Source organism: Canis aureus, chromosome 11 (assembly GCF_053574225.1).
Source record: "Canis aureus isolate CA01 chromosome 11, VMU_Caureus_v.1.0, whole genome shotgun sequence".
Lineage (NCBI taxonomy): Eukaryota > Metazoa > Chordata > Mammalia > Carnivora > Canidae > Canis > Canis aureus.
This window is the reverse complement of record NC_135621.1, coordinates 19,244,322-19,265,885: the sequence shown is the minus strand read 5'-3', so window position 1 is coordinate 19,265,885 and position 21,564 is coordinate 19,244,322. Positions and strand designations below refer to the sequence as shown.

General features: G+C 42.0%; 2 long non-coding RNA genes across 6 annotated transcripts in view; one reads left to right on the top strand and one right to left on the bottom strand.

Moving 5' to 3' along the window:
• LOC144323460 (uncharacterized) overlaps window positions 1–21,564 on the top strand; it is a 54,822-nt gene that overhangs the window by 13,509 nt on the left and 19,749 nt on the right. The gene's annotated exons all lie outside the window — the stretch shown is intronic.
• Window positions 1–21,564, bottom strand: part of LOC144323461 (uncharacterized) — a 35,915-nt gene that overhangs the window by 7,751 nt on the left and 6,600 nt on the right. The window contains exons 2-3 of one of the 3 annotated variants that reach the window (XR_013388894.1): window positions 19,382–19,518; window positions 18,208–18,332 (exon numbers count right to left, since the gene is read on the bottom strand). This is a non-coding gene — a long non-coding RNA (uncharacterized LOC144323461). Of the gene's footprint in view, window positions 1–17,756; window positions 18,350–19,381; window positions 19,519–21,564 lie in introns of those variants that run through there. The other 2 variants (XR_013388895.1, XR_013388893.1) reach the window with 2 other exon arrangements.

The window sequence follows — 21,564 nt, the reverse complement described above, 5'->3', positions numbered from 1 at the left end:
TCATTAAGCCCGTTCACATTCAGAGTTACTATTGAGAGATATGAATTTAGTGTCATCATGATAACTATTCAGTCCTTGTTTTTGTGGACTGTTCCACTGAACTTCTTCTTAAAGGGGAATTTTAAGAGTCCCCCTTAAAATTTCTTGCAGAGCTGGTTTGGAGGTCACATATTCTTTTAGTTGCTGCCTGTCTTGGAAGCTCTTTATCTCTCCTTCCATTTTGAATGGGAGCCTTGCTGGATAAAGTATTCTTGGTTGCATGTTCTTCTCATTTAGGACCCTGAATATATCCTGCCAGCCCTTTCTGGCCTGCCAGGTCTCTGTGGAGAGGTCTGCTGTTACCCTAATACTCCTCCCCATAAAAGTCAGGGATTTCTTGTCTCTTGCTGCTTTAAGGATCTTCTCTTTATCTTTGGAATTTGCAAGCTTCACTATTAAATGTCGAGGTGTTGAACTGTTTTTATTGATTTTAGGGGGGGATCTCTCTATTTCCTGGATCTGAATGCCTGTTTCCCTTCCCAGATTAGGAAAGTTTTCAGCTAGAATTTGTTCAAATACATATTCTGGGCCTCTGTCCCTTTCGGCACCCTCGGGAACACCAATTAAACATAGGTGTTTCTTCCTCAGGCTGTCGTTTATTTCCCTTAAACTATCTTCATGGTCTTTTAATTGTTTGTCTCTTTTTTCCTCAGTTTCCCTCTTTGCTATCAACTTGTCTTCTAGGTCACTCACTCGTTCTTCCACCTCGTTAACCCTCGTCGTTAGGACTTCTAGTTTGGATTGCATCTCATTCAATTGATTTTTAATTTCTGCCTGATTAGCTCTAAATTCTGCAGTCATGAAGTCTCTTGAGTCCTTTATGCTTTTTTCTAGAGCCACCAGTAGCTGTATAATAGTGCTTCTGAATTGGCTTTCTGACATTGAATTGTAATCCAGATTTTGTAACTCTGTGGGAGAGAGGACTGTTTCTGATTCTTTCTTTTGAGGTGAGGTTTCCTTCTAGTCATTTTGCTCAGTGCAGAGTGGCCAAAAGCAAGTTGTATTGGGAAAAGGAGAAAAAGAGAGGAGAGATAGAAGGAAAGAAAAGAGAAAGAGAAAAAAAAGGAAGAAAAAAAACGAAAAAAAAAAAAAAAGAAAAAGAGAAAGAAAAAGAAAGAAAGGAGAAAAAAGGGGTGTGGGCAAAGGAAACAAATCAAAAAGCAAAACAAAAAAAAAAAAAAGAAAAAAAAAAAAAAGAACCACGGGGGAGTATCTTCTGATTCTGTGTACTTTAAGTCCCTTTGGTTCCCCTGGAAGTTGTCAGTCAGTCTAGCTGGTCTTCTGGGGGAGGGGACTGCTGTGCTGATTTTCAGGTGTTAGCAGTTGGGGGAGCTGCTCTGCCCCTGCCTGGTGCAGGGCTCAGTGGGGGTTGTTTATCCCGTGAGGCCCCAGGAGCAACAGCCCTAGTGGCGGGGCCAGCTCTGGAAACCTGGATTCAGCCCCCGCAGGAACTCTGGAGCTCTCCGTCGGCAGGGCCTGGAGGCTCCGGGGCGGGTCCGCTGATCTGCTCAGCTGGGGCAGGAGCGTCCTTGATGTCCTGGGCCCTCCCGCCCTCTGCCTGTCCCGGGGGTAGGCCGGATCCTGGGCTGTGTCCTGGCGCCCTGTGCTCCGGAGCCTGCGCTGTTGGCTTCGCGCTCCCGGGCCTCGTAGCCCCTCCGCTGAGCCGCCGCCCGAGCCCCCCCACCTCCGAGCTGCTCCTGCAACCGCGCAGCCCCCTCCGCACGGAGCCTCTTCCTCTGCCCGAGCCCCTCCGAGCTGCTCCCGGGGCCGCGCAGCCCCCTCCACGGAGCCGCCGCCCGAGCCCCTCCGAGCTGCTCCGGGTCCCGCCGTCCGCGCTGCAGCCCTTAGGGAGCTCGGCGCACTCTCCTGGGCGCGCAGTTGCTCTGTTACTGTCCCGGGGAGCCCGAGGGCATCCTCGCCCTTCTGGGTCCTGCTCCAACTCCCTGCGAGCCCCTTTCCGCCCGGGAAGGTTGGTGCAGCTCCTGCTTCTCCGGGACGGGGCTCTCCTGTCCTGGGGACACTCGCCCCGGCCTCAGCCGGGCTCCTCGCGGGGCCCCTCCCCCTTGGAGGCCTTTGTTTCGTTATTTCTTTTTCCTCGTCTTCCTACCTTGATAGAAGCGCAAACTCTTCTCACTGTAGCCTTCCAGGTGTTCTCTCTTAATTCTCAGGCCGAAATCATAGATTTTCAGGATAATTTGAAGGTTTTCTAGGTAATTTGGTGGAGACAGGTGATTTGGAGACCCTACTCTTCCGCCATCTTGCCCCTCCCCCCTATAATACATTTCTCGTTCTTTGAAAGAATTAATAAGCTAGTTAAACCATTAGGCAGCCTTGTTAAAAAGAAGAGAGAAAACTCAAATTAATAAAATCATGAATGAGAAAGGAGAGATCACTACCAACACCAAGGAAATACAAACGATTTTAAAAACATATTATGAACAGCTATACGCCAATAAATTAGGCAATCTAGGAGAAATGGACGTATTTCTGGAAAGCCACAAAATACCAAAACTGGAACAGGAAGAGATAGAAAACTTGAACAGGCCAATAAACAGGGAGGAAATTGAAGCAGTCATCAAAAACCTCCCAAGACACAAAAGTCCAGGGCCAGGTGGCTTCTCAGGGGAATTCTATCAAACATTTAAAGAAGAAACCATACCTATTCTACTAAAGTTGTTTGGAAAGATAGAAAGAGATGGAGTACTTCCAATTTCGTTCTATGAGGCCAGCATCACCTTAATTCCAAAACCAGACAAAGACCCCACCAAAAAGGAGAATTACAGACCAATATCCCTGATGAACATGGATACAAAAATTCTCAACAAGATACTAGCCAATATGATCCAATAGTACATTAAGAAAATTATTCATCATGACCAAGTAGGATTTATCCCCGGGACACAAGGCTGGTTCAACACTTGTAAAACAATCAATGTGATTCATCATATCAGCAAGAGAAAAACAAGAACCATATGATCCTCTCATTAGATGCAGAGAAATCATTTGACAAAATACAGCATCCATTCTTGATCAAAACTCTTCAGAGTGTAGGGATAGAGGCAACATTCCTAAACATCTAAAAAGCCATCTATGAAAAGCCCACAGCAAATATCATTCTCAGTTGGGAAGCACTGGGAGCCTTTCCCCTACCATCAGGAACAAGACAGGGATGTCCACTCTCACCACTGCTATTAAACATAGTATTGGAAGTCCTAGCCTCAGCAATCAGACAACAAAAAGACATTAAAGGCATTCAAATTGGCAAAGAAGAAGTCAAACTCTCCCTCTTCGTCGATGACATGATACTCTACATAGAAAACCCAAAAGCCTCCACCCCATGATTGCTAGAACTCATACAGCAATTTGGCAGCGTGGCAGGATAGAAAATCAATGCCAAGAAATCAGTGGCATTTCTATACACTAACAATGAGACTGAAGAAAGAGAAATTAAGGGGTCAATCCCATTTACAATTGCACCCAAAAGTATAAGATACCTAGGAATAAGCCTAACCAAAGATGTAAAGGATCTATACCCTAAAAACTATAGAACACTTCTGAAAGAAATTGAGAAAGACACAAAGAGATGGAAAAATATTCCATGCTCCTGGATTGCCAGAATTAATATTGTGAAAATGTCAATGTTACCCAGGACAATTTACATGTTTAATGCAATCCTTCTCAAAATACCATGGACATTCTTCAGAGAGTTAGAACAAATTATTTTAAGATTTGTGGAATCAGAAAAGATCCCGAATAGCCAGGGGAATTTTATAAAAGAAAACCATAGCTGGGGGCATCACAATGCCAGATTTCAGGTTGTACTACAAAGCTGTGGTCATCAAGAAAGTGGGGTTCTGGCACAAAAAGAGACACATAGGTCAATGGAACAGAATAGAGAATCCAGAAGTGGACCCTCAACTTCATGGTCAACTAATATTCCGTAAAGGAGGAAAGACTATCCACTGTAAGAAAGACTGCCTCTTCAATAAATCGTGCTGGGTAAATTGGACATCCACATGCAGAAGAATGAAACTAGACCACTCTCCTGCACCATACACAAAGATAAACTCAAAATGGATGAAAGATCTAAATGTGAGTCAAGATTCCATCAAAATCCTAGAGGAGAACACAGGCAACACCCTTTTTGGACTTGGCCACAGTAACTTCTTGCAAGATACATCCACAAAGGCAAAAGAAACAAAAGCAAAAATGAACTATTGGGACTTCATCAAGATAAGAAGCTTTTGCACACCAAAGGATAGAGTCAACAAAACTAAAAGACAGCCTACAGAATGAGAGAAGATTTTTGCAAATGATGTATCAGATAAAGGGCTAGTTTCCAAGATCTATAAAGAACTTCTTAAACCCAACAGCAAAGAAACAATCCAATCATGAAATGGGCAAAAGACATGAAGAGAAATCTCACAGAGGAAGACATAGACATGGCCAACATGCACATGAGGCTAGCCATCAGGGAAATACAAATCAAAACCACAATGAGATACCACCTCACAGTGAGAATGGGGCAAATTAGCAAGGCAGGAAACCACAAATGTTGGAGGGGATGCGGAGAAAAGGGAAACCTCCTGCACTGTTGGTAGGAATGTGAACTGGTGCAGCCACTCTGGAAAACTGTGTGGAGGTTCCTCAAAGAGTTACAAATAGACCTGCCCTTCGACCCAGCAATTGTACTGATGGGGATTTATCCTAAAGATATAGATGCAATGAAATGCTGAGACTCCTGTCCCCGATGTTTCTAGCAGCAATGTCCACAATAGCCAAACTGTGGAAAAAGCCTTGGTGTCCATCGAATGATGAATGGATAAAGAAGATGTGGCTTATGTATACAATGGAATATTACTCAGCCATTACAAATGACAAATACCCACCATTTGCTTCAACGTGGATGGAACTGGAGCGTATTATGTTGAATGAAATCAGTCAATCAGAGAAGGAAAATATTATATGTTCTCATTCATTTGGGAATATAAATAATAGTGAAAGGGAATAGAAGGGAAGGGAGAAGAAATGGGTAGGAAATATCAGAAAGGGAGACAGAACGTAAAGACTGCAAACTCTGGGAAACGAACAAGGGGTGGTGGAAGGGGAGGAAGGGGGGTTTGGGGGTGAATGGGTGACGGACACTCAGGGGGACACTTGATGGGATGAACACTGGGTGTTATTCTTTATGTGGCAAATTGAAGACCAAAAAATAAATTTATTATTATTTATGGGCGTTAGAACCTACCACCATCAAATTGAAAAAGGCCGTTGGAAATCGCTGTATTTTTTTTTTCATGGCAGTGTTCTTTATAATAATTGTAAATTAGAAACAATCATCAATAGAATTAAGGTAAATTAGAGCACATATTTCCCATTTAAAAATATTTAGAAAGCAATATGCAGAGTTGAAGAGGTATCTTAAAGCTCACCACATAAAACTGTTGTGGTCGAGAAAAAATTCTTTTAATCATAAATTTATTATTTATCGGTGTTCAGTTTGCCGACATACAGAATGACACCCAGTGCTCTTCCTGTCAAGTGCCCCCCTCAGTGCCCGTCACCCCCAACCCCCGCCCTCTTCCCCTTCCAACACCCCTAGTTCGTCTCCTAGAGTTAGGAGTCTTTATGTTCTGACTCCTTTTCTGATATATCCTATCCGTTTCTTCTCCCTTCCCTTCTATTCCCTTTCACTATCATTTATATTCCCAAATGAATGAGACTATATAATGTTTGTCCTTCGATTGACTCATTTCACTCAGCATAATACCCTCCAGTTCCATCCACGTTGAAGCAAATGGTGGGTATTTGTCATTTCTAATGGCTGGGTAATGTTCCATTGTATACATAAATCACATCTCTTTATCCATTTATCTTCTGATGGACACCGAGGCTCCTTCCGCAGATTGGCTATTGTGGACAGGAAATCGCTGTATTGAACTCAGATCCACGTGAGTACAGGCCTGACACTTACTTCCACATGCTTTTCACACAACCTCTTCCAGCACCTAACATAACATAAGGATGTTAGGAGCTATGTCTACAGGCAGTCAGGATGCGAGAGTCTCCTGCCCTGAGCTCAGCTCTCGCAAGGAAGTATGCCTCGAAGTCAGCTTTCAACTAGCTCCACTCTCTGAAGCAAGTTCCACCTGGACATTGCATTCAAGTAGCTTCTCATGTATGGAAGTTTATATGTAGCACACATCTATGAGAGGAATTCCTCGGAATTTGCTGGATTCAGCTTGGAGACACTAGTCTTGTGGGCCTGCACCTTCCACTTACCTCTCACACCACTTCTGTCATGCATCGAACATAGGACTTTTAGAAGCGAAGGGTACATGCAGTCAGGATGTGGCAGATACAGGCCATAACCTCAACTCTCAGAAATGTGTATGCCTTGGAGGCAGATGTCTGCTACCCGCTCATTTATGGGAGTTAGAACCTAGCACCATCTAACTGAAGAAGGCTGTTGGAAATCCCTTTATTGAACTTAGATACACGTGAGTACAGGCCTGACGCTTCCACATGCTTTTCACACAACCTCTTCCAGCACGTAACATAAGGATGTTGGGAGCTACACCTACAGGCACTCAGGATGCGGGAGGGTCCTGCCGCCAGCTCAGCTCTCACAGGGAAGCATGCCTAGAAGCCAGCTTTCAACTAGCCGCCTTCTTGTTGGAGTTAGAACATAGCAGCATTTTAAGTCAGGAGGATTCATGAATAACACTCTACTGCATCTGGAGACACAGCTTCCAGGCCTGCATGTTTTCACTTGCATCTCAGAGCTTCTGACAAACATCCTTAGTGAGGATGTTCGAAACTCAATCTGCAGGCAGTTTGGAACTGTGAGGACTGCATGTGAGCTCAAAACTCTGAAGCAATTTCCCCTTGGACAATGCGTTCAACTAGCTTCTCATGTATGGAAGTTTATATGTAGCACACATCTCTGAGAGGAACTCGTCGGAAATTACTGGAGTCAGCTTGGAGACACTAGTCTTGTGGGCCTGCACCTTCCACTTACCTCTCACACCACTTCCGTCACGCATGGAACATAGAACTTTTAGAAGTGAAGGGTACATGCAGTCAGGATGTGGGAGGTACAGGCCATAAGCTCAACTCTCAGAAGTGTGTATGCCTTGGAGGCAGATGTCTGCTAGTTGCTCATTTATGGGAGTTGGAACCTAGCTCAATCTAATTGAAGAAGGCTGTTGGAAATCACTTTATTGAACTCAGATACATGTGAGTACAGGCCAGACGCTTCCACATGCTTTTCACACAGCCTCTTCCAGCACGTAACATAAGGATGTTAGGAGCTATGCCTACAGGCAATCAGGATGCGTGAGGGTCCTGCTCTCAGCTCAGCTCTCACAGGGAAGCATGCCTAGGAGGCAGCTTTCAACTAGCTGCGTTCTTTTTTTTTTTTAATTTTTTTTTGTTGTTCAATTTACCAACATACGAATAACCCCCAGTGCCCGTCACCCACTCACTCCCACCCCCCGCCCTTCTCCCCTTCTACCACCCCTAGTTCATTTCCCAGAGTTAGGAGTCTTTATGTTCTGTCTCCCTTTCTGATATTTCCCACACATTTCTTCTCCCTTCCCTTATATTCCCTTTCACTATTATTTATATTCCCCAAATGAATGAGAACATATAATGTTTATCCTTCTCCGATTGACTTACTTCACTCAGCTAGCTGTTTCTTACTGCACTGAGAATGTAGCAGCATTCTAAGTCAGGAGTTTCCATGAATAACATGCTACTGCACCTGAGGACACAGCTTCCAAGCCTGCATTTTTCCAATTGCATCCCAGAGCTTCTTACAAACATCTCTAGTGAGGATGTTCAAAACTCAATCTGCAGGCATTTTGGTATTGTGAGGGAGTGCGTGTCAGCTCCAGTCTCTGCGCCTTTTGATGGGGTCATTAAGCCCGTTCACGTTCAGAGTTACTATTGACAGATATGAGCTTAGTGTCATCATGATACCTATTCAGTCCTTGTTTTTGTGGATTGTTCCACTGATCTTCTTCTTAAAGGGGAATTTTAAGAGTCCCCCTTAAAATTTCTTGCAGAGCTGGTTTGGAGGTCACATATTTTTTTCAGTTCCTGCCTGTCTTGGAAGCTCTTTATGTCTCCTTCCATTTTGAATGAGAGCCTTGCTGGATAAAGTATTCTTGATTGCATGTTCTTCTCACTTAGGACCCTGAATATATCCTGCCAGCCCTTTCTGGCCTGCCAGGTCTCTGTGGAGAGGTCTGCTGTTACCCTAATACTCCTCCCCATAAAAGTCAGGGATTTCTTGTCTCTTGCTGCTTTAAGGATCTTCTCCTTATCTTTGGAATTTGCAAGCTTCACTATTAAATGTCGAGGTGTTGAATGGTGTTTATTGATTTTAGGGGGGATGTCTCTGTTTTCTGTATCTGAATGCCTGTTTCCCTTCCCAGATTAGGAAAGTTTTCAAGTATGATTTGTTCAAATACATATTCTGGGCCTCTGTCCCTTTTGGCGCCCTCGGGAACCCCAATTAAATGTAGGTTTTTCTTGCTCATGCTGTCGTTTATTTCCCTTAATCTATCCTCATGGTCTTTTAATTGTTTGTCTCTTTTTTCCTCAGTTTCCCTCTTTGCCATCAACTTGTGTTCTATGTCACTCACTCATTCTTCCACCTCGTTAACCCTCATCGTTAGGACTTCTAGTTTGGATTGCATCTCATTCAATTGGTTTTTAATTTCTGCCTGATAAGATCTAAATTCTCATTTATGCTTTTTTCTAGAGCCACTAGTAGCTTTATAATAGTGCTTTGGAATTGGCTTTCTGACATTGAATTGTAATCCAGATTTTGTAACTGTGTGGGAGAGAGGACTGTTTCTGATTCTTTTGAGGTGAGGTTTTCCTTCTAGTCATTTTGCTCAGTGCAGAGTGGCGAAAAACAAGTTGTATTGGGAAAAGGAGAAAAAGAGTGGAGAGGAAGAAGGAAAGAAAAAAGAAAAAGAAAAAAGAAAAAAGGAAGAAAAAAGAAAAAAAGAAGAAAAAGAGAAAGAAAAAGAAAAAAGGGAAAAAAAGGTGGGGGAAGAAAACAAATTAAAATATAAATTAAAAAAAATAAAAAGCAAAAAACAAAAACAAAAACAAAACAAAACAAAAACAAAAAACAAAAAACCAAAAAAAACAAAACACAGTGAAGTATCTTTTGATTCTGTATACTTTAAGTCCCTTGACTTCCCCTGGAACTTGTCTGTCTAGCTGGTCTTCTGGGGGAGGGTTCGGTTGTGGTGATTTTCAGGTGTTAGCACTTGGGGGAGCTGCTCAGCCCACTGACTGGTGCAGGGTTCAGTGGGGGTTGTTTACCCCATGAGGCCCCAGGAGGAACAACCACAGTGGCGGCGGCCAGCTCTGGAGCCCTGGCTTCAGCTCCCTCAGTAACTACAGAGCTCTCTGTCTGCAGTGGCCTGGATGCTCCGGGGGCGGGTTGCTGATCTGCTCAGCTCGAGGCAGGAGCGTCCTCGCTGTCCTGGGCCCTCATGGCCTCTGCCTGTCCCAGGGGGAGGCCGGATCCTGGGCTGTGTCCCCGGCGCCCTGTGCTCCAGGGCCTGCGCTGTTGGATTCGTGCTCCCAGCCGTGCAGGCCCTCTCTGCAGAGCCACCGCCCGAGTCCCTCTGAGCTGCTCCCGGGTCAATGTGTGCACGTGCGTCAGTCCTTTAGGGACCTCGGCGCACTCTCCCCGTGCGCAGTTGCTCTGTTAGTGTCCCAGGGAGCCGGAGGGCATCCCCGCCCTCCTGGGGTCCTGCTCTAACTCCCTGCGAGCGCCTTTCCACCGGGAAAGATTGGTGAAGCTCCTGCTTCTCCAGGTCGGGGCTTTCCTGTCCTGGGGATACTCGCCCTGGCCTCAGCCCAGCTCCTCGCGGGGCCCCTCCCCCTTGGATGCCTTTTGTTTCTTTATTTCTTTTTCCCCCGTCTTCCTACCTTGATAGAAGCGTGAACTCTTCTCACTGCAGCATTCCAGCTATTCTCTCTTGAAATCTCAGGCCGAATTCGTAGATTTTCAGGATGATTTGAAGGTTATCTAGGTAACTTGGTGGGGACAGTTGATTTGGGGACCCTACTCTTCTGCCATCTTGCCCCTCTCCCTCTCCCCTAATTTGCAATTTTAAAGCTAAGGCATTTTTTCAAGTAATCAATACATTAGAAATTTATATGTCATCTAATTTATAGAATTCAAATCAAACTGCCATATTATGATGCAAGCATAAGATGTTTGTTATATAAGACAGAATTCTTAATTTCTATGATAGCTTCACATCTAAGTTAATCACTTCAACCTATCCTATTCAAGGTTGAACCTAGTTAAAATCCAAAAATCTAATCCTAGTTCTAGGTCTCAAAATTCAACCCTCTAAAAATAATTATAATACCACTAGCTCGAGTACCTTCTTAAAAGACTGTGGCATGAAGGAATAAAAATATTTGTATCTACAGGAGTCTCAAAAATGACAACCTCTTTGTCTAGTTTTTTTTTTTCTGAATGATCAAAATAACTTCTCCCAATGGAATATCTGGCAATTTATACTGCCAATCTAGTTCAACGAGACTTTGTAAAAGCACAGTTGCAAGAATTATATTTGTCATTTTTTTTGGTCAACTATCTCCTCAACAACAACAGTTGATTAGCACATATCTGTCAAAATATACTTTGAATCAACATCTTTCCTTTACTTAAAAACCTGAATCTATACTGGAATAATCAGAATGACATATTGTTTTTTTTAAAACATTAATATAAAAGTTGTCTCTGCTATTTTCCTACAGTTTCCCAATGCCCCGTCCTTTATTTTGAAATCCTGTTAGTGGGACAGTAGCCAAATATTACCTCAATTCTTATGTTGAAGGTAAAGACAGGGGAATGACAACTAATGCCTTGTTGTAATGAAAAACAGCCAAAACTGTCAGGTGACATGAGGATAAGGGGAAAACAGTTCAAACATTTGGAGAGCTGACCTCCTAAATATTTTTAACACTTCCTGTCTATGCAAGCTAAATGGAAGATAAAATCCTCAAAAGATCTGGGTTAAAATGACATAAGACTGGGTGCAGGTGGGGAGGGAAGGGATTTAGCTTTTCTGACATACTGTTTTCATCTGAGCACAATGCCACAAACTTTAATAAAAGAAGGAAAATATAAAACGACTCAATGTATCAGTGAATAAGAAACAACTGACTGATTACTTCAGCTTTGAAACTCTATTACCAGCGTTCTCTAGAGCCAGGTAAATACCCAGCAAATACAGTTAGTACAGTTGTTAAAATCTGTGACAGAACTTAGGTACAGAAAACAATTAAGTTACCCATTAAATCACCATAATTTGCCACTCAATTGGCCTGTAAAATACGTGTGTTTATAGATAGAGTATATTGAGAATGATTTGGCAAAGAAAAGTTGAGGATAAAATCCATCTACTACTTATTCTCTTTTTTTAATTTAATTTTATTTTTTTTATTTTATTTTTATTTTTTTAATTTATTTTTTATTGGTGTTCAATTTACTAACATACAGAATAACACCCAGTGCCCGTCACCCATTCACTCCCACCCCCCGCCCTCCTCCCCTTCTACCACCCCTAGTTCGTTTCCCAGAGTTAGCAGTCTTTACGTTCTGTCTCCCTTTCTGATATTCCCCACACATTTCTTCTCCCTTCCCTTATATTCCCTTTCACTATTATTTATATTCCCCAAATGAATTAGAACATATAATGTTTGTCCTTCTCCGACTGACTTACTTCACTCAGCATAATACCCTCCAGTTCCATCCACGTTGAAGCAAATGGTGGGTATTTGTCATTTCTAATAGCTGAGTAATATTCCATTGTATACATAAACCACATCTTCTTTATCCATTCATCTTTCGTTGGACACCGAGGCTCCTTCCACAGTTTGGCTATCGTGGCCATTGCTGCTAGAAACATCGGGGTGCAGGTGTCCCGGCGTTTCATTGCATTTGTATCTTTGGGGTAAATCCCCAACAGTGCAATTGCTGGGTCGTAGGGCAGGTCTATTTTTAACTGTTTGAGGAACCTCCACACAGTTTTCCACAGTGGCTGCACCAGTTCACATTCCCACCAACAGTGTAAGAGGGTTCCCTTTTCTCCGCATCCTCTCCAACATTTGTTGTTTCCTGCCTTGTTAATTTTCCCCATTCTCACTGGTGTGAGGTGGTATCTCATTGTAGTTTTGATTTGTATTTCCCTGATGGCAAGTGATGCAGAACATTTTCTCATATGCATGTTGGCCATGTCTATGTCTTCCTCTGTGAGATTTCTGTTCATGTCTTTTGCCCATTTCATGATTGGATTGTTTGTTTCTTTGCTGTTGAGTTTAAGAAGTTCTTTATAGATCTTGGAAACTAGCCCTTTATCTGATATGTCATTTGCAAATATCTTCTCCCATTCTGTAGGTTGTCTTTTAGTTTTGTTGACTGTATCCTTTGCTGTGCAAAAGCTTATCTTGATGAAGTCCCAATAGTTCGTTTTTGCTTTTGTTTCTTTTGCCTTCGTGGATGTATCTTGCAAGAAGTTACTATGGCCGAGTTCAAAAAGGGTGTTGCCTGTGTTCTTCTCTAGGATTTTGATGGAATCTTGTCTCACATTTAGATCTTTCATCCATTTTGAGTTTATCTTTGTGTATGGTGAAAGAGAGTGGTCTAGTTTCATTCTTCTGCATGTGGATGTCCAATTTTCCCAGCACCATTTATTGAAGAGACTGTCTTTCTTCCAATGGATAGCCTTTCCTCCTTTATCGAATATTAGTTGCCCATAAAGTTCAGGGTCCACTTCTGGATTCTCTATTCTGTTCCACTGATCTATGTGTCTGTTTTTGTGCCAGTACCACACTGTCTTGATGACCACAGCTTTGTAGTACAACCTGAAATCTGGCATTGTGATGCCCCCAGATATGGTTTTCTTTTTTAAAATTCCCCTGGCTATTCGGGGTCTTTTCTGATTCCACACAAATCTTACAATAATTTGTTCTAACTCTCTGAAGAAAGTCCATGGTATTTTGATAGGGATTGCATTAAACGTGTATATTGCCCTGGGTAACATTGACATTTTCACAATATTAATTCTGCCAATCCATGAGCATGGAATATTTTTCCATCTCTTTGTGTCTTCCTCAATTTCTTTCAGAAGTGTTCTATAGTTTTGAGGGTATAGATCCTTTACATCTTTGGTTAGGTTTATTCCTAGGTATCTTATGCTTTTGGGTGCAATTGTAAATGGGATTGACTCCTTAATTTCTCTTTCTTCAGTCTCATTGTTAGTGTATAGAAATGCCACTGACTTCTGGGCATTGATTTTGTATCCTGCCACGCTACCGAATTGCTGTATGAGTTCTAGCAATATTGGGGTGGAGACTTTTGGGTTTTCTATGTAGAGTATCATGCCATCGGCGAAGAGGGAGAGTTTGACTTCTTCTTTGCCAATTTGAATGCCTTTAATGTCTTTTTGTTGTCTGATTGCTGAGGCTAGGACTTCCAGTATATGTTGGACAGCAGTGGTGAGAGTGGACATCCCTGTCTTGTTCCTGATCTTAGGGGAAAGGCTCCTAGTGCTTCCCCATTGAGAATGATATTTGCTGTGGGCTTTTCATAGATGGCTTTTAGGATGTCGAGGAATGTTCCCTCTATCCCTACACTCTGAAGAGTTTTGATCAGGAATGGATGCTGTATTTTGTCAAATGCTTTCTCTGCATCCAATGAGAGGATCATATGGTTCTTGGTTTTTCTCTTGCTGATATGATGAATCACATTGATTGTTTTACGGGTGTTGAACCAGCCTTGTGTCCCAGGGATAAATCCTACTTGGTCATGGTGAATAATTTTCTTAATGTACTGTTGGATCCTATTGGCCAGTATCTTGTTGAGAATTTTTGCATCCATGTTCATCAGGGATATTGGTCTGTAATTCCCCTTTTTGGTGGGGTCTTTGTCTGGCTTTGGAATTAAGGTGATGCTGGCTTCATTGAACGAATTTGGAAGTACTCCATCTCTTTCTATCTTTCCAAACAGCTTTAGGAGAATAGGTATGGTTTCTTCTTTAAACGTTTGATAAAATTCCCCTGGGAATCCATCTGGCCCTGGACTCTTGTGTCTTGGGAGGTTTTTGATGACTGCTTCAATTTCCTCCCTGGTTATTGGCCTGTTCAGGTTTTCTATTTCTTCCTGTTCCAGTTTTGGTAGTTTGTGGCTTTCCAGGAATGTGTCCATTTCTCCTAGATTGCCTAATTTATTGGCGTATAGCTGTTCATAATATGTTTTTAAAATCGTTTGTATTTCCTTGGTGTTGGTAGTGATCTCTCCTTTCTCATTCATGATTTTATTAATTTGAGTCTTCTCTCTCTTCTTTTTAATAAGGCTGGCTAATGGTTTATCTATCTTATTAATTCTTTCAAAGAACCAACTCCTGGTTCTGTTGATCTGTTCCACAGTTCTTCTGGTCTCGATTTCATTGAGTTCTGCTCGAATCTTTATTAACTCCCTTCTTCTCTTGGGTGTAGGATCTATTTGCTGTTTTTTCTCTAGCTCCTTTATGTGTAAGGTTAGCTTTTGTATTTGAGTTCTTTCCAGTTTTTGAATGGATGCTTGTATTGCGATGTATTTCCCCCTTAGGACTGCTTTTGCTGCATCCCAAAGATTTTGGATGGTTGTATCTTCATTCTCATTAGTTTCCATGAATCTTTTTAATTCTTCCTTAATTTCCTGGTTGACCCTTTTATCTTTTAGCAGGATGGTCCTTAACCTCCACGTGTTTGAGGTCCTTCCAAACTTCTTGTTGTGATTTAGTTCTAATTTCAAGGCATTATGGTCTGAGAATATGCAGGGGACAATCCCAATCTTTTGGTATCGGTTCAGACCCGATTTGTGTCCCAATATGTGGTCTATTCTGGAGAAAGTTCCATGTGCGCTTGAGAAGAATGTGTATTCAGTTGAGTTTGGATGTAAAGTTCTGTAGATATCTGTGAAATCCATCTGGTCCAGTGTATCATTTAAAGCTCTCGTTTCTTTGGAGATGTTGTGCTTAGAAGACCTATCGAGTATAGAAAGAGCTAGATTGAAGTCACCAAGTAGAAGTGTATTATTATCTAAGTATTTCTTCACTTTGGTTAATAATTGATTGATATATTTGTCAGCTCCCACATTCGGGGCATATATATTGAGGATTGTTAAGTCCTCTTGTTGAATAGATCTTTTAAGTATGATATAGTGTCCCTCTTCATCTCTCACTACAGTCTTTGGGGTAAATTTTAGTTTATCTGATATAAGGATGGCTACCCCTGCTTTCTTTTGAGGACCATTCGAATGGTAAATGGTTCTCCAACCTTTTATTTTCAGGCTGTAGGTGTCCTTCTGTCTAAAATGAGTCTCTTGTAGACAGCAAATAGATGGGTCCTGCTTTTTTATCCAGTCTGAAACCCTGCGCCTTTTGATGGGGTCATTAAGCCCGTTCACATTCAGAGTTACTATTGAGAGATATGAGTTTAGTGTCATCATGATATCTATTCAGTCCTTGTTTTTGTGGACTGTTCCACTGAACTTCTTCTTAAAGGGGAATTTTAAGAGTCCCCCTTAAAATTTCTTGCAGAGCTGGTTTGGAGGTCACATATTCTTTTAGTTGCTGCCTGTCTTGGAAGCTCTTTATCTCTCCTTCCATTTTGAATGAGAGCCTTGCTGGATAAAGTATTCTTGGTTGCATGTTCTTCTCATTTAGGACCCTGAATATATCCTGCCAGCCCTTTCTGGCCTGCCAGGTCTCTGTGGAGAGGTCTGCTGTTACCCTAATACTCCTCCCCATAAAAGTCAGGGATTTCTTGTCTCTTGCTGCTTTAAGGATCTTCTCCTTATCTTTGGAATTTGCAAGCTTCACAATTAAATGTCGAGGTGTTGAAAGGTGTTTATTGATTTTAGGGGGGATGTCTCTGTTTTCTGTATCTGAATGCCTGTTTCCCTTCCCAGATTAGGAAAGTTTTCAAGTATGATTTGTTCAAATACATATTCTGGCTCTCTGTCCCTTTCGGCGCCCTCAGGAACCCCAATTAAACATAGGTTTTTCTTCCTCAGGCTGTCGTTTATTTCCCTTAATCTATCTTCATGGTCTTTTAATTGTTTGTCTCTTTTTTCCTCAGTTTCCCTCTTTGCTATCAATTTGTCTTCTATGTCACTCACTCGTTCTTCCACCTCGTTAACCCTCGTCGTTAGGACTTCTAGTTTGGATTGCATCTCATTCAATTGATTTTTAATTTCTGCCTGATTAGCTCTAAATTCTGCAGTCATGAAGTCTCTTGAGTCCTTTATGCTTTTTTCTAGAGCCACCAGTAGCTGTATAATAGTGCTTCTGAATTGGCTTTCTGACATTGAATTGTAATCCAGATTTTGTAACTGTGTAGGAGAGAGGACTGTTTCTGATTCTTTCTTTTGAGGTGAGGTTTTCCTTCTAGTCATTTTCCTCAGTGCAGAGTGGCCAAAAGCAAGTTGTATTAGGAAAAAGAGAAAAAGAGAGGAGAGAAAGAAGGAAAGAAAAGAGAAAGAGAAAAAAAAGGGTTGAGAAAAAAAACGAAAGAAGAAAAAAAAAGAAAAAGAGAAAGAAAAAGAAAGGAGAAAAAAAAGGGGTGGTGGTGGAAGGAAACAAATCAAAAAGCAAAACAAAACAAAACAAAACAAAACAAAAAAACAAAAAAACAAACAAACAAACAAAAAAAACCAAAAAAAAAAAAAAAAAAAAAAAAGAACCACAGGGGAGTATCTTCTGATTCTGTGTTCTTTAAGTCCCTTGGCTTCTCCTGGAAGTTGTCAGTCTAGCTGGTGTTCTGGGGGAGGGGCCTGATGTGCTGATTTTCAGGTGTTAGCAGTTGGGGGAGCTGCTGTGCCCCTGCCTGGTGCAGGGCTCAGTGGTGGTTGTTTAATTTACCCCGTGAGGCCGCAGGAGGAACAGCCCCAGTGGCGGGGCAGCTCTGGAAACCTGGATTCAGCTCCGGCAGGAACTCAGTCTGCAGGGCCTGGAGGCTCCGGGGCGGGGCCGCTGATCTGCTCAGCTCGGGGCAGGAGCGTCCTTGCTGTCCTGGGCCCTCCCGGTCTCTGCCTGTCCCGGAGGAGGCCGGATCCTGGGCTGTGTCCCGGCGCCCTGTGCTCCGGAGCCTGCGCTGGTGGATTCGCGCTCCCGGGCCGCGCAACCCCCTCCGCGGAGCCGCCGTCCGAGGCCCCCGAGCTGCTCCGGTCCCGCCGTGCGCGCTGCAGCCCTTAGGGAGCTCGGCGCACTCTCCTGGGCGCGCAGTTGCTGTTACTGTCCCGGGGAGCCCGAGGGCATCTGCTCCCTCCTTGTCCTGCTCCAACTCCCCGCGAGCCCCTTTCCGCCCGGGAAGGTCGGTGCAGCTCCTGCTCCTCCGGGACGGGGCTCTCCTGTCCTGGGGACACTGGCCCCGGCCTCAGCCCGGCTCCTCGCGGGGGCCCCTCCCCCTTGGAGGCCTTTGTTTCTTTATTTCTTTTTCCCCGTCTTCCTACCTTGATAGAAGCGCAAACTCTTCTCACTGTTGCATTCCAGCTGGTCTCTCTTTAAATCTCAGGCCGAATTCATAGATTTTCAGGATAATTTGAAGGTTTTCTAGGTAGTTTGGTGGAGACAGGTGATTTGGAGACCCTACTCTTCCGCCATCTTGCTCCTCCTACTACTTATTCTCAATAAGAACTTCAGTTTCCAGTTTGGAACTGTTATTAGTAGTTATTCCACTTTCTTTATCTTTTGGGCGTTTTTGAGGCAAACTGTCTTACCCAATTACATGCTTTGAAAATTTTCAACTGATAAAAACCTGTACAAGGAAATGATTTAAAAATCACCAAAAAGCCAAAGGACGAGATGTTCAAGACTTTAGACAGTATCTAAGAGAGAATACAATCAGAGAATGGCTACAGTCAGGTGGACAGAGATCAGAATGGCGGAATTCCTTCCCTGTTGTAATGAATATTCAAAAACCACCAGCGGTTTGGTGACTATCACTGGTTACAGTAGTAAAACAGAAGGGGAAAGCCTGGTACAGAAAGCTGACTGGCTCAGAGAAAACCTAAGTGGTGACAAGAGCCTAAAGGCACATACAGGTACGCATATTTTATACTGGATGTGATCCACTTACATGGCCCCTGTTGAATCTCTTGGGGGACCAACAGTAAAGCAAGTTTAGAACTTCATATCTTGAGACATCTCTAACAAGATGCTGATCCAATGTGGTTCCAAATATCTTCTGTTTTCCTGGCTCACCTGAAGAGCAAAAAACACTACAGAGGATGTGGGAACTGAATTTCTTTATGTAGCTTTTTCTAGAGCAACTGTCTGAAAGTTTTGGCCCAATCTTTTATGAAGACTGGAGATGACACACTTGAGGGACTAGTGGAAAACAAAATTCAAATGAAAAGGTGGAGTGAGGCATCTAAATGCAGAATATGAGAGCAAAATATAACTGACCGTCGTAGTAGGTAAATCAGCATTTCTAATCTGTAAGCGGGAGGAGGCAGAGAAAGGAGAGAAAAAATAGGCACAGATGTTTCTCCCTCCACTCCCTCACCCCAATTGCTACTAAAAATTTCCAAAGTGCCTAAACTTTTGGATCACAACTAGGGAGTGAATAAGCAAGGTTAATTGGAAAGGTAAACATTTTGTCAAGTCTCCCTCCTCTGGCTATGTGACATTATTATTATTATTATTTTTTTGCTATGTGACATTATTAAGCTGCAGGGAGGCCTCTCAGATAATACTTTTTTTTCTAAGAACAGATTCTGGTGTAATACAGCTTGAAGCAATAAGAAAGAGAAATATAAACTCAATTTATGCAAAAAGAAGTCACAGGGCAATATACCATATTGACAAAGTTTATTTAATTCTGTTTTTCAAAAGGGGAGGGACAGCTTTCATACAATAAGAAATCAGAACAAAAGTAGTTTTTATGTAATAGAAAATATTTTTCTAAACTAAGCATAACAAACTGCATGCTTCATCCCCTTAGGAAATATTATCCTCTGGAAAGATAATCTTAAAAAAAAACTAATATTAGCAAAAGCAAATCTGATGTATATTACCACACAAAGGCATAAAAATGTAGTCCATAATATTTAGATTCAATCCAGTAACTTTTAAAAAACATTTTACCTAAATATTATATTACAGTTATTCTCCAGAATTCATGTAACAGCCTGGAACATAAAACAATTTTCTTTCCAAATATCTTCCATTTTAACCAGTTTACTTGAACTATGTCTGGGAAAAATAGAATTTTCTGACAAATAGGATTGGAGAACCAATTAGATCCTTACCTGACGTGGCTGCTCATTCATTCGTTGTGGGTCTGATTTCACTTTATTACTAGGGTGAGTTGTGACTTTGGTTACTGGTTGTTTGAAAATTGATGTGGTTTGTCTGATTGGCAATGTTGTATTCAAGTCTGGTTTACCTGGTGGATATAAGCATGTTTTCATTAATATTATGTATAAATATAATTTGGTCCATTTTTTATTAATTCATTATCCATTACTTTTAAGTTTCTATTTAAATTCCAGTTAGTTTACATACAATGTAGTATTAGTTTCAGGTGTGCAACACAGTGATTCAACACTTCCATATATTACCCAGTGCTCATCACTAGTGCACTGCTTCATCCCCATCATCTACTTAACCCATGCCCGAACCCCCTCCCCTCTGGTGTCAATCAGTTCTCTAGACTAAAGAATCTGTTTCTTGGTTTGTCTCTTTTTTTTCCCCTTTGATTTTTAAGTTGACCTATTTATTTTTTTTTAATTAATTTATTTATTTTTTATTGGTATTCAATTTACTAACATACAGAATAACACCCAGTGCCCGTCACCCATTCACTCCCACCCCCCGCCCTCCTCCCCTTCTACCACCCCTAGTTCGTTTCCCAGAGTTAGCAGTCTTTACGTTCTGTCTCCCTTTCTGATATTTCCCACACATTTCTTCTCCCTTCCCTTATATTCCCTTTCACTATTATTTATATTCCCCAAATGAATGAGAACATATAATGTTTGTCCTTCTCCGACTGACTTACTTCACTCAGCATAATACCCTCCAGTTCCATCCACGTTGAAGCAAATGGTGGGTATTTGTCATTTCTAATAGCTGAGTAATATTCCATTGTATACATAAACCACATCTTCTTTATCCATTCATATTTCGTTGGACACCGAGGCTCCTTCCACAGTTTGGCTACCGTGGCCATTGCTGCTAGAAACATCGGGGTGCAGGTGTCCCGGCGTTTCATTGCATTTGTATCTTTGGGGTAAATCCCCAACAGTGCAATTGCTGGGTCGTAGGGCAGGTCTATTTTTAACTGTTTGAGGAACCTCCACACAGTTTTCCAGAGTGGCTGCACCAGTTCACATTCCCACCAACAGTGTAAGAGGGTTCCCTTTTCTCCGCATCCTCTCCAACATTTGTTGTTTCCTGCCTTGTTAATTTTCCCCATTCTCACTGGTGTGAGGTGGTATCTCATTGTAGTTTTGATTTGTATTTCCCTGATGGCAAGTGATGCAGAGCATTTTCTCATATGCATGTTGGCCATGTCTATGTCTTCCTCTGTGAGATTTCTGTTCATGTCTTTTGCCCATTTCATGATTGGATTGTTTGTTTCTTTGGTGTTGAGTTTAATAAGTTCTTTATAGATCTTGGAAACTAGCCCTTTATCTGATATGTCATTTGCAAATATCTTCTCCCATTCTGTAGGTTGTCTTTTAGTTTTGTTGACTGTATCCTTTGCTGTGCAAAAGCTTCTTATCTTGATGAAGTCCCAATAGTTCCTTTTTGCTTTTGTTTCTTTTGCCTTCGTGGATGTATCTTGCAAGAAGTTACTATGGCCGAGTTCAAAAAGGGTGTTGCCTGTGTTCTTCTCTAGGATTTTGATGGAATCTTGTCTCACATTTAGATCTTTCATCCATTTTGAGTTTATCTTTGTGTATGGTGAAAGAGAGTGGTCTAGTTTCATTCTTCTGCATGTGGATGTCCAATTTTCCCAGCACCATTTATTGAAGAGACTGTCTTTCTTCCAATGGATAGTCTTTCCTCCTTTATCGAATATTAGTTGACCATAAAGTTCAGGGTCCACTTCTGGGTTCTCTATTCTGTTCCACTGATCTATGTGTCTGTTTTTGTGCCAGTACCACACTGTCTTGATGACCACAGCTTTGTAGTACAACCTGAAATCTGGCAATGTGATGCCCCCAGCTATAGTTTTCTTTTTTAAAATTCCCCTGGCTATTCGGGGTTTCTTCTGATTCCACAGAAATCTTACAATAATTTGTCATAACTCTCTGAAGAAAGTCCATGGTATTTTGATAGGGATTGCATTAAACGTGTATATTGCCCTGGGTAACATTGACATTTTCACAATATTAATTCTGCCAATCCATGAGCATGGAATATTTTTCCATCTCTTTGTGTCTTCCTCAATTTCTTTCAGAAGTGTTCTATAGTTTTGAGGGTATAG